At 42.3% G+C, this 13345-nt stretch overlaps 1 long non-coding RNA gene across 1 annotated transcript in view; it reads left to right on the plus strand.

Annotated features, from left to right (window-relative positions):
- Window positions 1-205: 205 nt before the first annotated feature.
- The window catches only part of LOC126336719 (uncharacterized), a 102951-nt gene continuing 89811 nt past the window's right edge, over window positions 206-13345 (plus strand). The window contains exon 1 of the long non-coding RNA XR_007564988.1: window positions 206-285. This is a non-coding gene — a long non-coding RNA (uncharacterized LOC126336719). The remainder of the gene's footprint in view (window positions 286-13345) is intronic.

Here is a 13345-nt window from a genome sequence, read left to right on the forward strand (position 1 = left end):
GCGCGCTACCTGGCGATGAGGAAGTGGAGGCCCGCCTTTGTGGGCCTGATTTGCATTCCGTTCCGGGCCGGGCGCGCCTCGTTATGGCCCGCGAAACAAAAGCCGCCTGTGGGGACTGGGATCGGGGCCAGAATGCGGGTCGCGTAAAAAGCGGCCCGCCGTGGCGAACGGGCCGTAGCGCGCCGCGGGCCGGCAGTCGCCGCCTGCGGGCCGTCCGGGACAGGAGCGCAACCTGGCGGGACACCTAGGCACGGCCGCGAGGAAAGCACGCCGCGGCTCCAGCAGGTAGGGGTCCCGAGACTGTCCGCCGTCTGTACGCTCTCGCGGCGTCTCGGAGTCTGCTCACTGCCGGGAAATCCATTACAAGGTCTGCGTCTCAGTTTCAAAATGAAAGCGTGGTCCAAGTAGGCTGTATTCTTCTTCTTAGCTGTGCGATCGGCCAGTTTTATCCTTAGGTCCAGCAAGTATTTTAATCTTCCAGCTTCATTTTACATTGTAATACATCGGTGGTGCATGTCGATAGGGATAACTCTTACTTCTGTGCATATGTACAAGTTTGCATGTATTAGCGTGCTACAGGTAGCACCTTTCGCCACCACACCACGTCCTCATGTCCCATATACACATCCGCGGATAGGTTACGAACCAATTTAGCCAGTTAGATACTCCGCGTCACTGTTGGTCGACGGGCCCCAAAGCTACAGTTCATCGCCTGTAGAAGTCGGACCTGAGTCCGAAGACGGTCGCTGTGGCCGAGCGGTTCAAGAGCTTCAGTCTGGAACCGCGCTACCGCTACGGTCGCAGGTTCGAATCCAGCCTCGGGCATGGATTAGCGTGCTACAGGTTAGTCAGGTTTAAATAGTTCTAAGTCTAGGGGACTGATGACCTCAGATGTTCAGTCCCATAGTGCTCAGAGCCATTTTTTTAGAGTCCGTAGACTAAGGTTGTAGAGGCCCATCACGACCAGACTTTAATGCGAGATAGTTTGTCATATTCGTTATGCGCACTTTAAGCTACCACCTTCTGCCTTCATTACTGAATCGTGTTTCGTAAACCAGAATGAGATTTCCACTCTGCAGCGGGGTGTGCGCTGATATGAAACTTCCTGACAGATTAAAAACGTCTGCCGGACCGAGACTCAACATCGGCACCTTTGCCTTTCGCGGGCAAGTGCTCTACCATCTGAGCTACCCAAGCACGACTCACGCCCCGTCCTCACAGCTTTACTTCTGCCAGCACCAGGTCTCCTATTTTCCAAAACTTTACAGAAGCTATCCTACGAACCTTGCAGAACTAGCACAGTTTCAATCTGCCAGTTTAGCGTTTTGTAAAATTTTCATAAACATTGGCAAGCCAAATGAAGTCGTACTACTTTCTGTCGTCAAATAGAGTACGCGAAGGAACTTGCCCCCCTTCTTGCAGTGGTGTACCGTAGGTCTCTAGAAGAGCGAAGCGTTCCAAAGGATTGGAAAAGGGCACAGGTCATCCCCGTTTTCAAGAAGGGACGTCGAACAGATGTGCAGAACTATAGATCTATATCTCTAACGTCGATCAGTTGTAGAATTTTGGAACACGTATTATGTTCGAGTATAATGACTTTTGTGGAGACTAGAAATTGTAGGAATCAGCATGGGTTTCGAAAAACACGGTCTTGTGAAACCCAGCTCGCGATATTCGTCCATGAGACTCAGAGGGCCATAGACACGGGTTCACAGGTAGATGCCGTGTTTCTTGACTTCCGCAAGGCGTTTGACACAGTTCCCCACAGTCGTTTAATGAAAAAAGTAAAAGTATGCGGACTATCAGACCAACTGTGTGATTGGATTGAGGAGTTCCTAGATAACAGAACGCAGCATATCATTCTCAATCGAGAGAAGTCTTCCGAAGTAAGAGTGATTTCAGGTGTGCCGCAGGGGAGTGTCATAGGACCGTTGCTATTCACAATATACATAAATGACCTGGTGGATGACATCGGAAGTTCACTGAGGCTTTTTGCAGATGATGCTGTGCTGTATCGAGAGGTTGCAACAATGAAAAATTGTACTGAAATGCAGGAGGATCTGCAGCGAATTGACGCATGGTGCAGGGAATGGCAATTGAATCTCAATGTAGACAAGTGTAATGTGCTGCGAGTACATAGAAAGATAGATCCCTTATCATGTAGCTACCATTAGCAGGTCAGCAACTGGAAGCAGTTAATTCCATAAATTATCTGGAAGTAGGCATTAGGAGTGATTTAAAATGGAATGATCATACAAAGTTGATCGTCGGTAAAGCAGATGCCAAACTGACATTCATTGTAAGAATCCTAAGGAAATGCAATCCGAAAACAAAGGAAGTAGGTTAAAGAACGCTTGTTCGCCCACTGCTTGAATACTGTTCAACAGTGTGGGATCCGTACCAGATAGGGTTGATAGGAGAGATAGAGAAGATCCAACGGAGAGCAGCGAGCTTCGTTACGGGATTATTCAGTAATCGCGAAAGCGTTACGGAGATGATAGATAAACTCCAGTGGAAGACTCTGCAGGAGAGACGCTCAGTAGCTCGGTACGGGCTTTTGTTAAAGTTTCGAGAACATACCTTCACCGAAGAGTCAAGCAGTATATTGCTCCCTCCTACGTATGTCTCACGAGGAGACCATGAGGATAAAATCAGAGAGATTAGAGCCCACACAGAAGCATACCGACAATCCTTCTTTCCACGAACAATACGAGACTGGAATAGAAGGGAGAACCGATAGAGGTACTGAGGGTACCCTCCGCCACACACCGTCAGTTGGCTTGCGGAGTATGGATGTAGATGTAGATTAGTTCTCAAATGTACGAGGGCTATTCGGAAACTACAGCGAAAATCCGATGAAGCTTTGCGCAGCTGTGTTGGACAGTCTCTAGTAAGCCTGTCGATTGCGTCACGGCGCTCTTTTCTATTCTGAGCACAAAGTGGCCTTAAAGATGCCTAGATAAATTGTCTCCCGCATGTATGACTACCTGTCGAGAGTATTCGCCTGCCGTCACACAGCCCACAAAACATAACTGTCATGCGTTTCCTTCTTCATGAAATTTCCTTGTCGCAGTCTGCAGAGACTATGAAGAAACTTCTGCAACGTCTTCGATGGAAAGTGTTTTGCCGTACAAGGTACAGCCAGTAATTTGCTCCCCCTGAGTTTCATCTCTCGTCACAGGAACCTCTGGTTATGGAGACAACATTTTGGTGCAGACAACGAGCTAGACCAACGTAGAGAATTGTCTGATATCACAGGCGGCTGCCTTCTATGACGAGGGTATTGGAAAGTTGTCACAAAGATATGAAGCGGCGATTATGTTTGCTTCTGTGCATACGTGGCGCAAAACAGTACTATTGTATATGTTTACGTCTATTAGCATGCTATCAGAGGGCACATTTCGCCACCACACCACGTCCGCATGTCCCATGTACACATCCGCGAATATTAATACGTTACGAGCCAATTTAGCCAGTTCGATACTCTGCGTCACTGGTGGCAGATGGGCCCCAAGCTGCAGTTCATCGACTGTAAAAGTCGGACCTACTAATTTAGAGTCCGTAGACTAAGGCTGTGGAGGCCCACCACGACCAGATTTTAATGCGAGATAGTTTGTCATATTCGTTATGCGTTCTTTAAGCTGCAACCTTCTGCCTTAGTTACTGAAACCAGTTTTGTAAAATTTTCCTAAGTATTGGCAAGCCAAATAAATTCGTGCTTTTTTCAGCTGTCACATATCTCATGCTGTTATACCGGGTGATCGAAAAGTCAGTATAACTTTGAAAACTTAATAAACCACGGAATAATGTAGATACAGAGGTAAAAATTGACGCCCGCCGAGAGGCCGTGCGGTTCTTGACGCTTTAGTCTGGAACCGCGCTGCTGCTGTGCTCTCAGGTTCGAATTCTGCCTCGGGCAAGCATGTGTGCGATTTCCTTAAGATAGGTTTAATTAGTTCTATGTCTAGGGGACTGATAACCTCATATGTTAAGTCCCATAGTGCTTGCAGCCATTTGAACCAATTTTTTTTTTTTTTTTTTGAAGCGTCACATCGCTCTTTTCTGTTCTGAGGGTACAGTGGCCATAAAGGTGCCTAGATAAATTGTCTCCCGCACGTGTGACTACCTGTTGAGAGATTTCGCCTGACGTCACACAGCCCACAAAACATAACTGTCATGCGTTTCCTTCTTCATGAAATTTCTCGGCCACACTCTGCAGTGACCACGAAGAAACTCCTGCAACGTCTTCGATGGAAAGTGTTTGACCGTAAAAAGTACAGCCAGTAATTTGCTCCCCCTGAGTTTCATCTGTCCTCGCAGGAACCTCTGGTTATGAAGACAACATTTTGTCACTGACAACGAGCTATAGACCAACGTAGAGAATTTTCGGAAATCACAGGCGGCTGCCTTCTACGACGAGGGTATTGGAAAGTTGCCACAACGCTATGAAACGGCGATTATGTAAAGCAGTAATAGGAAGGTGTAGTAAACCCTTGAAAATAAAACAATTTTGACTTTCGCAGTTGTTTCCACATCGCTGCCGATCGGACGTTTCGAATAGCCATCGCAGTTAAACCACCATAAGGTTAAATCGTGCTGCATTTATCAGTGTAATAATCGTAGGATTCTATGCTTGTAAAAACTGAATGATTCACTAACTTATGCTAAACATTATTTATTCAGGAAACCAAAGTGACGTGTCGCACTGTGTAGCTTTCGCAGACGTCAATGACGCGACTACTGTCTCCGAGGCACTGCGCATTGCAACCGACTTACAAATGTGGTTGCAACACTTGTGCGGACTGACACTTTTGCGGGTGGAAATTTCTGCAAGGAAAAGTTGCTCTTTGCAAGTACCATGCATGTACACTAAAAGAAGAATTCTTTTCCTGTCAAGCACTGTAGCACAGCGTCCTATACCATACGTATTACTAGAAATTAGTTTTACTTGAGGTTCAGAGGTTTTAAAAACTGCGACCATTCACTTTTGTGTGATAAATTACTTGGCCTATATGAGCTTCAAGCTGCATGTCGATATTCAGGCGAGCCCTACGTTAGGATATAATGTGACCTTTCGTTGTGAGTCGGCGAAACCAACGACTGTCAAAACAAAAAATTACTTTAGGCGTCTCTGTCAACACATTCCACCCCGGCGCAAATGTCACTTCGAATATGCGGTTACATGCTGCCATTGACTTCAGTACAAGGTATAGTCCGAGTTTGTACAAATGTTTTTGAAATGTGAAGTTTTCGATTTAATACCCATCTAATTCGCCTCAAATTTCACCCATGTTCCATGGTTGAGGAATGAGACATACATGACGAATCATAGGCAGATCTTTCTGCTGATGTAAGGTATCTAACGTACTGTTATGGCCCGCAGTGGATAGGGATGCACCTTGGTTCTCAATATCACTTGATCTCCGCTTTCCCGAGCTTTATGTCTCGAGTAACCTCAGAAGTGGAGTGCAGAGCATTCCGTTGCTAAAATTGAGTAATTGGGGCAGGAAACTGTATAGAAATGAGTGTAATATTGTATCCAATTGCGACTTTCTATAGCGGGTAGTAGTTCACAGTGGATTGTAACATGGAAAGTACTAGAGCAGTGTAGTTTAATGTGTACCATGGCTGAAATTCGAGCCCAGTTTTCAGATCCACTTGGAAATACTTCGGATGCGGAGACCGGAACAGGTCGTGGCCATAAATAAAGACCACTTAGCAACGGGATCGGCAAGTGCATCTTTACTAATGAAGACAATAGTTCGTGCTGAAGTCAGTGGTAGGTCGTATTCACACATTCGTAGTTATCTCGCAAACGCTCGTTCACGTTCACTGAATCATTTCCCTTTCTCATGCAGTATACCTTCACCCCTGACAATTTCCGCTATTAATTATCATACAGCCTCTAATGTTAGCACAGTAGTTTGATACGACGTACTTTTTTTTTCTTAATCAGGGTTATGTTCCATCAGGAATGTGGATGCACTCACCGACTTTGATATGACTTTCAGAATGATGGAGCACCGCAATCAATCGTTCTTTTCTTTCAGGTTTTATTAAAGTAAATCTACATTTCGGCTAGTGCCTAGCCATCATAAATGCACTATTTCATAGTTTCAAAACATGTACCCACTTACTTTTATATAATAATTTTCGCCCGGAAGGTTACACCTCTCTACACGGAAACTAGTTTAACCGACGCAAGTGATACTTGATTTTCATCTCACTCTTCACAGACCGTAAACATTTGGGAGTCGTTCCATTGCGGCTCCTGCCACAACTGCACAAGAATCCCCATATCGGACATACATGTACTGCTTAATTTCTCGTCAAAGTTAACATATCTGAACTTGTATTATATGTATTTTTTGCGGCTGCATATTATACAATTGTTTGAAAAACATCATTTTCACTATCATGCAGTATTTATTCTCAGAATATACTTTTACAATGTCGCCATTTTCAAGTGGAGTTCTTAAAGAAATCTGTGCTTTAGCACAGATTCGAATTTAAAATTATCTGACATGTTAATGTTTAACGATATTCAACGCGTTTTTTACTTGAAAAGGTCTTACGAACTTACGGGATTTACAGTGAATGAAGACTCTTCAAGCCGATTTAGCTGTTTTGTAGTCCTTTCAGCAAACACTATCTGGTTCGCACCGTTACCGGTGCGTCCTCCGATGAAGCAATATTTAGCCCTCAAATAGTAGGGAAGCTACGATGTCCTATAGTTCCGTTGTAAATCGAAAGCGTAAATCCGTCACAGGTTGATGTCATTAGGAAAATTGGCATGAAGGACGACTGCCAATATGAGCTTCTAGTACGGCACCACCAATATTGCTACTCAGCAGTATAGGCATAACGAGCAGTCGCCGTTCTCGCATTTGATCGATGGTGTCCAATATAACGTTCACCTACTGGTGTTTAACGCCAATTGTACTATTGATAACAGCGTACAGTGGATTAACATTTCCGATTTACAACTGAACTATTGGACATCGTAGATTCCCGAGTGTTTGAGGGCTAATCATTGCATCCCCTGAGGATGCACCTGTAACGGTGCGAAACCGGCAGTGTTCTCAACAAAGAACTACAAAAACTAAAGTAGCTTGAACAGTTTTCATTCACAGTGATGCCCATCAGTTCACAAGACCCTCTTTTTAGTAAAAAACGGTTTGAAGATTCTTAGACGTTAACAACGAACTTGTTTGAGCTGTCGCTGCCCTATCTACAAAATAGTATATCTGACATGTATACATGTCATCACCATTCACATAGGCTGAACATTTAACGTTGCTATTTATAAATAATATGTGAACAGGTTAAATACTCGGCCTATGGATGGGGTGACGACACACATATACATCAAATATTTTTAAAGCTGTGGCTTGTGCTGAAGCACAAAATTTTTTCTCCTCTTGAAAAATCAGGTACATTTACTATTCTACAGAAAGGAATATGGTTCATTACAAAAATAACTAAGTCAGTGCCTTAGGCGCCGTGAATAATGAAGTTGCGTGAATGAATTGTCTTTGTTCTATGAGCCTCTGGTTACTATCCCTCGAGTTGAAAGGTGATTAAAAATATTTTAATGTTCAAAAGTCATTTGAGATGAAAATCTTAGGAGCATCAGTCAGTATAAATGTATATTAACTAGTAAGCCATCCATGTTTCGCAATTTCTGGTACGCATGTGCTATTTCCTATCTTGATCTTGCACTGTGGTTGGAATTTTCCATCCATATCAGTCACAGGTATATACGAAACATAGAATACCGCTGCGGCTCCCTTCTTTGAGCTAAGCGTGATGGATTAGCATCTACGGCTTTGTGAATTCAATACTTTGTTACTTAAGCGATATTTGCCTGTGTCTGGTTCGCTGTACTGGCCGTTATTCTGTGTCAGCGTGATTTTTCTGACACTCTTTGCTGTATTTTTCATAAGGCGATGTTGATATTAACTGAGGCTGTGTTAAATTATTTTTACACTTCATTGTACCGACCCGACCGTCGAAGAACAAGGTCACTGCAGTTTGGATGGTGTGGGAAGACGTTTGTGAAAGTAATGTGCTTTGCCTAGACTTGTAACGTATTCTCAGGCAGCTAAAACGAAAGAGCAGCATGTGCGGATGGCAGGTATCTGGATTACAGTCCCAGTTCGTAGAAAGTTTTCAATTTTCACGTGTTATGAAAACGGTGAAATGCTTTCAGATTTTTTAAATGTCAGTGCTTCATCGTGTTCAGCCTGCAGATGTGATACTTACCATTATAGGTATTTCTGTAGAGATGAAGTTAATTGAAAGTGTTACGAGCTGGCAATTACTTTCGAAGTATCAAAGCTTGTTCATTAAGTCATTTTTCATGTACCTTACTTTGAACAGTCATTACGCTATAGTGGTAACGGACGATTCAGATGTTTACTACAAATTAGCTCTCAACTTCTTAAGACTGTCAGGTCTACCAAGCATCGGTAAAACAGAACATTTGCGAACAAATTTTGGGTACATTTTTTCTTCAGTGGAGTTGCTATCATCACCAACGTGACGTGTAAGCGGTTAAATTTGTGTGCTATAGCGAAAATAATATTGACTGAATTTAATGTGTGTCCCTCCTGGAACATCCTTTTATGTAAGTTTATTTGCCAAAACACAGGTTCATTACCGTAGCAGAATCTGCTTTATGATGTAAGATTTCAGCCACGGAAGGCAGGAAACTTTAAAAGGAGTTGTGGTAGAGACACTATGAATTTACTACTGAATGATACAGCATCGTTACCACAAGTACTTGTCCATAAAATGAAATCTTCAACATCGGATAGCGTGCCAATTTGTAATTTCTGTTTCCGGAAAACTGCAAGAAGCCTAGACTGAAAATGCTTAAAGCAAAGATGCAACAAGACGAAAACTGTCGCAGTATTGAGGTCGATATTTAGGACTGAGAAATGTTAATGCACACCGTCGTTCTTACAGCATTTAATGAGAGAATTATCCATTCACTTCCTCCCCTAAATGAACAGTAAATTCATTTTTATTTATTCATTATTGCTTATGACATATGCTAGACGCTAAAGAGAAATCACACAAAAATTGCAAAATTGTTTCTTCTAGATCCGCGAGCTGTATTTTATCTAAACAGTCTTTTGCTGCGCTCTGGGCGATTTTTACTAATCAATAACAGCAGAAAAATATATTAATATAAAAGGATTTATTCGTGGTTACAAATGTCATTCACGGCGTGTAGGCGAATGAGTAAGTAGTTCACTGCTCTTTGACCGAATTTCAAGTGAATTGTGCGAAGATTAATGTGGAGGAAAGCTAAAGGGATCCATTTTAATGACTCGTGGACACTGACGTTAGAAACCAAGTATTATTTTAGTTCAAGAAATACGCGGAAAGTCCATGTTAAAGGAAATCGTCTCAAATTACTTAGGTAAACTATAAAAAATTGCTAATTGGACGATTAGGTGTGGCGTCCGAGACACCCGCATAGCCACGTGCGTTAGCTCGGATTCTGGGAGGATCTCCGGAACCGAATCGAATCCGCCCGGCGGATTACCAATGAGACCCGAAGTACTGGCCAGCCTGAGTTTGGATTTTAGGCGGTTTTCCACATCCAACTGGGTGAATATTAAGCTGGTACCCACCTCCCGCTTCAATTATACGATTCACAAACATCTAGAAAACGCTCTCACACTTTCGCTCGGGATATCACTACACGTAGACAGATTGCGTTCACAAATTCCTTCGCGGGGAGGAATGAAATCCAGATTAACGTGCTGACCCCTGAGGATATGAGGTAAGGCCGGGTATAAGAAGAAGAAAACTCGATAGAAGCCTTTGTCTTCAGTACTACGATACACCTCCAGATCAATAAGATCAGCACGCTCGCTATCTCGTATCGGCCCTAACATTGTTGTTACTTTAATGCAACTATTTCGAGAAGATCCGGTTGCAACTGATGATTTGATAGCGGAGTTATCAGGTTTTCAGTGTAGATTTTAAGGTTTTCCAAAAATGTGAAAACAGTGGCACACATACACTTATTATGAATTTCCACGGAATAGACTGTATCCAGCTTAAAAGACGACTTTGGAAGAAATAAGTCTTTCCACACTGAAGAAACTTTTCCACAATTTGTAAACATAGCGACAGAAACCTTGTGTTACCTCAAAAGTGTAGTAATTTTGATTATGTTTTTTGCATTGAGTTTACCGGACAGGACGAAGCAGCCTCCTTTGGTAGACAGACGCGTCTTTCTTAAGGTATTAGCTCCACACGAGACATTTGTGTCGCCGTTCTCTTACTCTGAGTCAAAAGTAATAAGTTAGTCGCATTACTTCGGATTGCAACTTTTAACGGCGTATTAGAATTAGTCATGTGGTACGGAATGTTTCATTGCAAAAAATGAATTATTCGGCCATATATACAGAACAACGGCAACAGTATGCCACATTGCTATATAATAATAGCACGTATCCTTCTAACTGAAACTCTGTTACTGCAAATCCTAAAAACCCTTTATAAACCAGGTTTCAAGTTTTAAGACATTTCCTGGGTCAAATGTGGACTCTTACCACAGTTTAATGATTTCTACTGTAGATTGAAACTGAAGAAACTGCAAAAAGGTAGGAATTTGAGGATATGGGACCCGGATAAACTGAAAGAGCCAGAGGTTGTAGAGGGTTTCAGAGGTAGCATTAGAGAACGATTGACAAGGTAAAAGATACAGTAGAAGAAGAATGGGTAGCTTTGAGAGATGAAATAGTGAAGACAGCAGAAGATCAAGTCGGTAAAAAGACAAGGGCAGTAGCAGTCCTTGGATAGCACAAGAGATACTGAATTTAATTGATGAAAGAAGAAAATATAAAAATGCAGTAACTGAAGCAGACGAAAGGGAATACAAACGTCTAAAAAAAGAGTTCGACGGGAAGTGCAAAATGGCTAAACAGGAATGGCTAGAATACAAATGTAAGGATTTAGAAGCATATATCACTAAGGATAAGACAGATGCCGCTTGTAGGAAAATTATTGAAACCTTGGGAGAAAAGAGAACCTGATGCATCAACCTGATGCATCAACCTCATGCATCAATATCGAGAGCTCCGATTGGAAAACAGTCCTAAGCAACGAAGGGAAAGCAGGAAGATGGAACGAGTATATAGACCGCCTATACAAGAAAGATATACTTGAGGGCAATTTTATGAAATTGGAAGCCGACGTAGATGAAGATAGATTGGAGATATGATACTGCGTGGAGAATCTGACAGCACATTGAAAGACCTAGGCCGAAAGAAGATCCCATGAGTGGACAATGTCTCTTTACAACTAGTGATGGTCTTGGGAGAGCCAGCCCTGACAAAACTCTTCTATCTGGTAAGCAAACTGTGTGAGATAGGAGAAATACTCTCATACTTCAAGAAGAATATAATAGCTCCAATTCCATAGAAATCATGTGCTGATGGGTGTGAAAATCACCGAACTATAAGTTTAACACGTAACGGTTGCAAAATACTAACACGAATTACTTAGAGAAGCATGGAAAAACTGGTAGAATACGACATCGAGGAAGGTCACGTTTGATTCCGGAAAAATGTAGTAACACGCGCTGCAATTCTGACTTTATTACTTTCATAGAAGACAGGTTAAGGAAAGACAAACCTACGTTTATAGCATTTGTAGACCCGCACAAATCTTTTGGCAATGTTAACTGTAATATTCTCCTTCAAATCCTGAAGGTGGACGGGTAAAATACAGGGAGCCGAAACCTATTTACAATTTGTACAGAAACAATATGGCAGCTATAAGAGTTGAGGGGCACGAAAGGGAAGCAGTGATTGCGAAGGGAATGGGACAGGTTTGTAGCCTACCTCTGATGTTAGTCACATGCATACTGAGTAAAGGAAACAAAAGAAAATATTGGAGTGAGAATTCAATTGTTAGAAGAAGAAATACAAACTTTCAGGTTTTACGATGACATTGTAATTTTGTCAAAGGCAACAAAGGACTTGGAACAGCAGTTGAACGGAGTGGATAGTGTATAGTACAGAGGATATCAGATGAACATTAACAAAACTAAACAAGAATAATGGAATGTAGTCGGAATTAAATCAGTTGATATAGAGGTACTTAGATTAGGAAAGGAGACACTTGAAATAGTAGATGAGTTTTGGTACTTAAGCAGCAAAGTAACTGATCATGGTCGATGTAGATTGGATATAAAATGTAGACTGGCAATGGTAAGAAAAGTGTTTCTGGAAAAGAGAAATTTATTAACAGCGAGTATAGAGTTAAGTGTTGGCAAGACGTTTCTGAAAGTATTTATATAGAGTGTAGCCATGTATGGAGGTGAAACATGGATGACAAACAGTTTAGAAAAGGAGAGAACAGAAGCTTTTGAGATGTGGTGCTATAGTGGAATGCTGAAGTTTAAATGGGTAGATCAAGTAACTAATGAAGAGGTATTGAACAGAACTATGGAGAAGAGAAATTTGTGGCACAACCTGACCAGAAGAAGGGATCGATTGATAGGACACATTCTGAGGCATCAAGGGATCACCACTTTAGTACGGGTGGGAAGGGTGGGGGTGAGAGTGGTGGGGGTGGGGGGAAGCGTAAAGGGAGACCTAAGGATGAATACAGTAAGCAGATTCAGAAGGATGTGGGCTGCAGTAGGTACTAGGGTAGGAAGTGGCTTGCACAGTATAGAGTAGCACTGAGAGATGCGTTAACCAGTCATTGGACTGAAGACCACAACAACAACAAAGTCCCTTTAAGATGCCAGATTTTTCTCACCACAGGTTAAATTAGCAAAGTACACAGCAAAGTACGTAGCAGACTCACTGACGTAACACAGATGGGCCAGTATCTTCCAACACTGCTATTAAGTTCGTCTTCTACCTACAAAAAAGTACCACCATCGTACACTGTTGAACGGAAATAATTATATCTGCAGAGCAATAGGATATATCTGCAAGGCACCAATATTGAGTTCTCCGTTTTTTTCCTTTGTTTTTTTTTCTTTTCTTGTGAGTGCTGAATCCATGTGTTTAAGTAATGGGTTTTCCTTTCAGGCCTGATGCAGGCATCGCAGTTTATTATAAAATGTCAGTATGCTTTATGCAGTTGTATATTGTTTTCCTGAGCAAGGCTTTACTCTCTGCCTGATGAATTGTAGCGTTACTGCGCTGGTGTGAATGTGGTAACGAAAGAACTTCGAAATAGTATACCGCTTGAAATATGATTGCTATCCTTCGTAACTGTCATAATACTGAATGTCAACAGAAATTTGTAAACACTATAGGCAGCTAGAACAACCGTAAGCGATCTGTTATACGCAGTGGTCACT

This window comes from Schistocerca gregaria, chromosome 2, assembly GCF_023897955.1.
Source record: "Schistocerca gregaria isolate iqSchGreg1 chromosome 2, iqSchGreg1.2, whole genome shotgun sequence".
In the NCBI taxonomy this organism is placed as follows: Eukaryota; Metazoa; Arthropoda; class Insecta; order Orthoptera; family Acrididae; genus Schistocerca; species Schistocerca gregaria.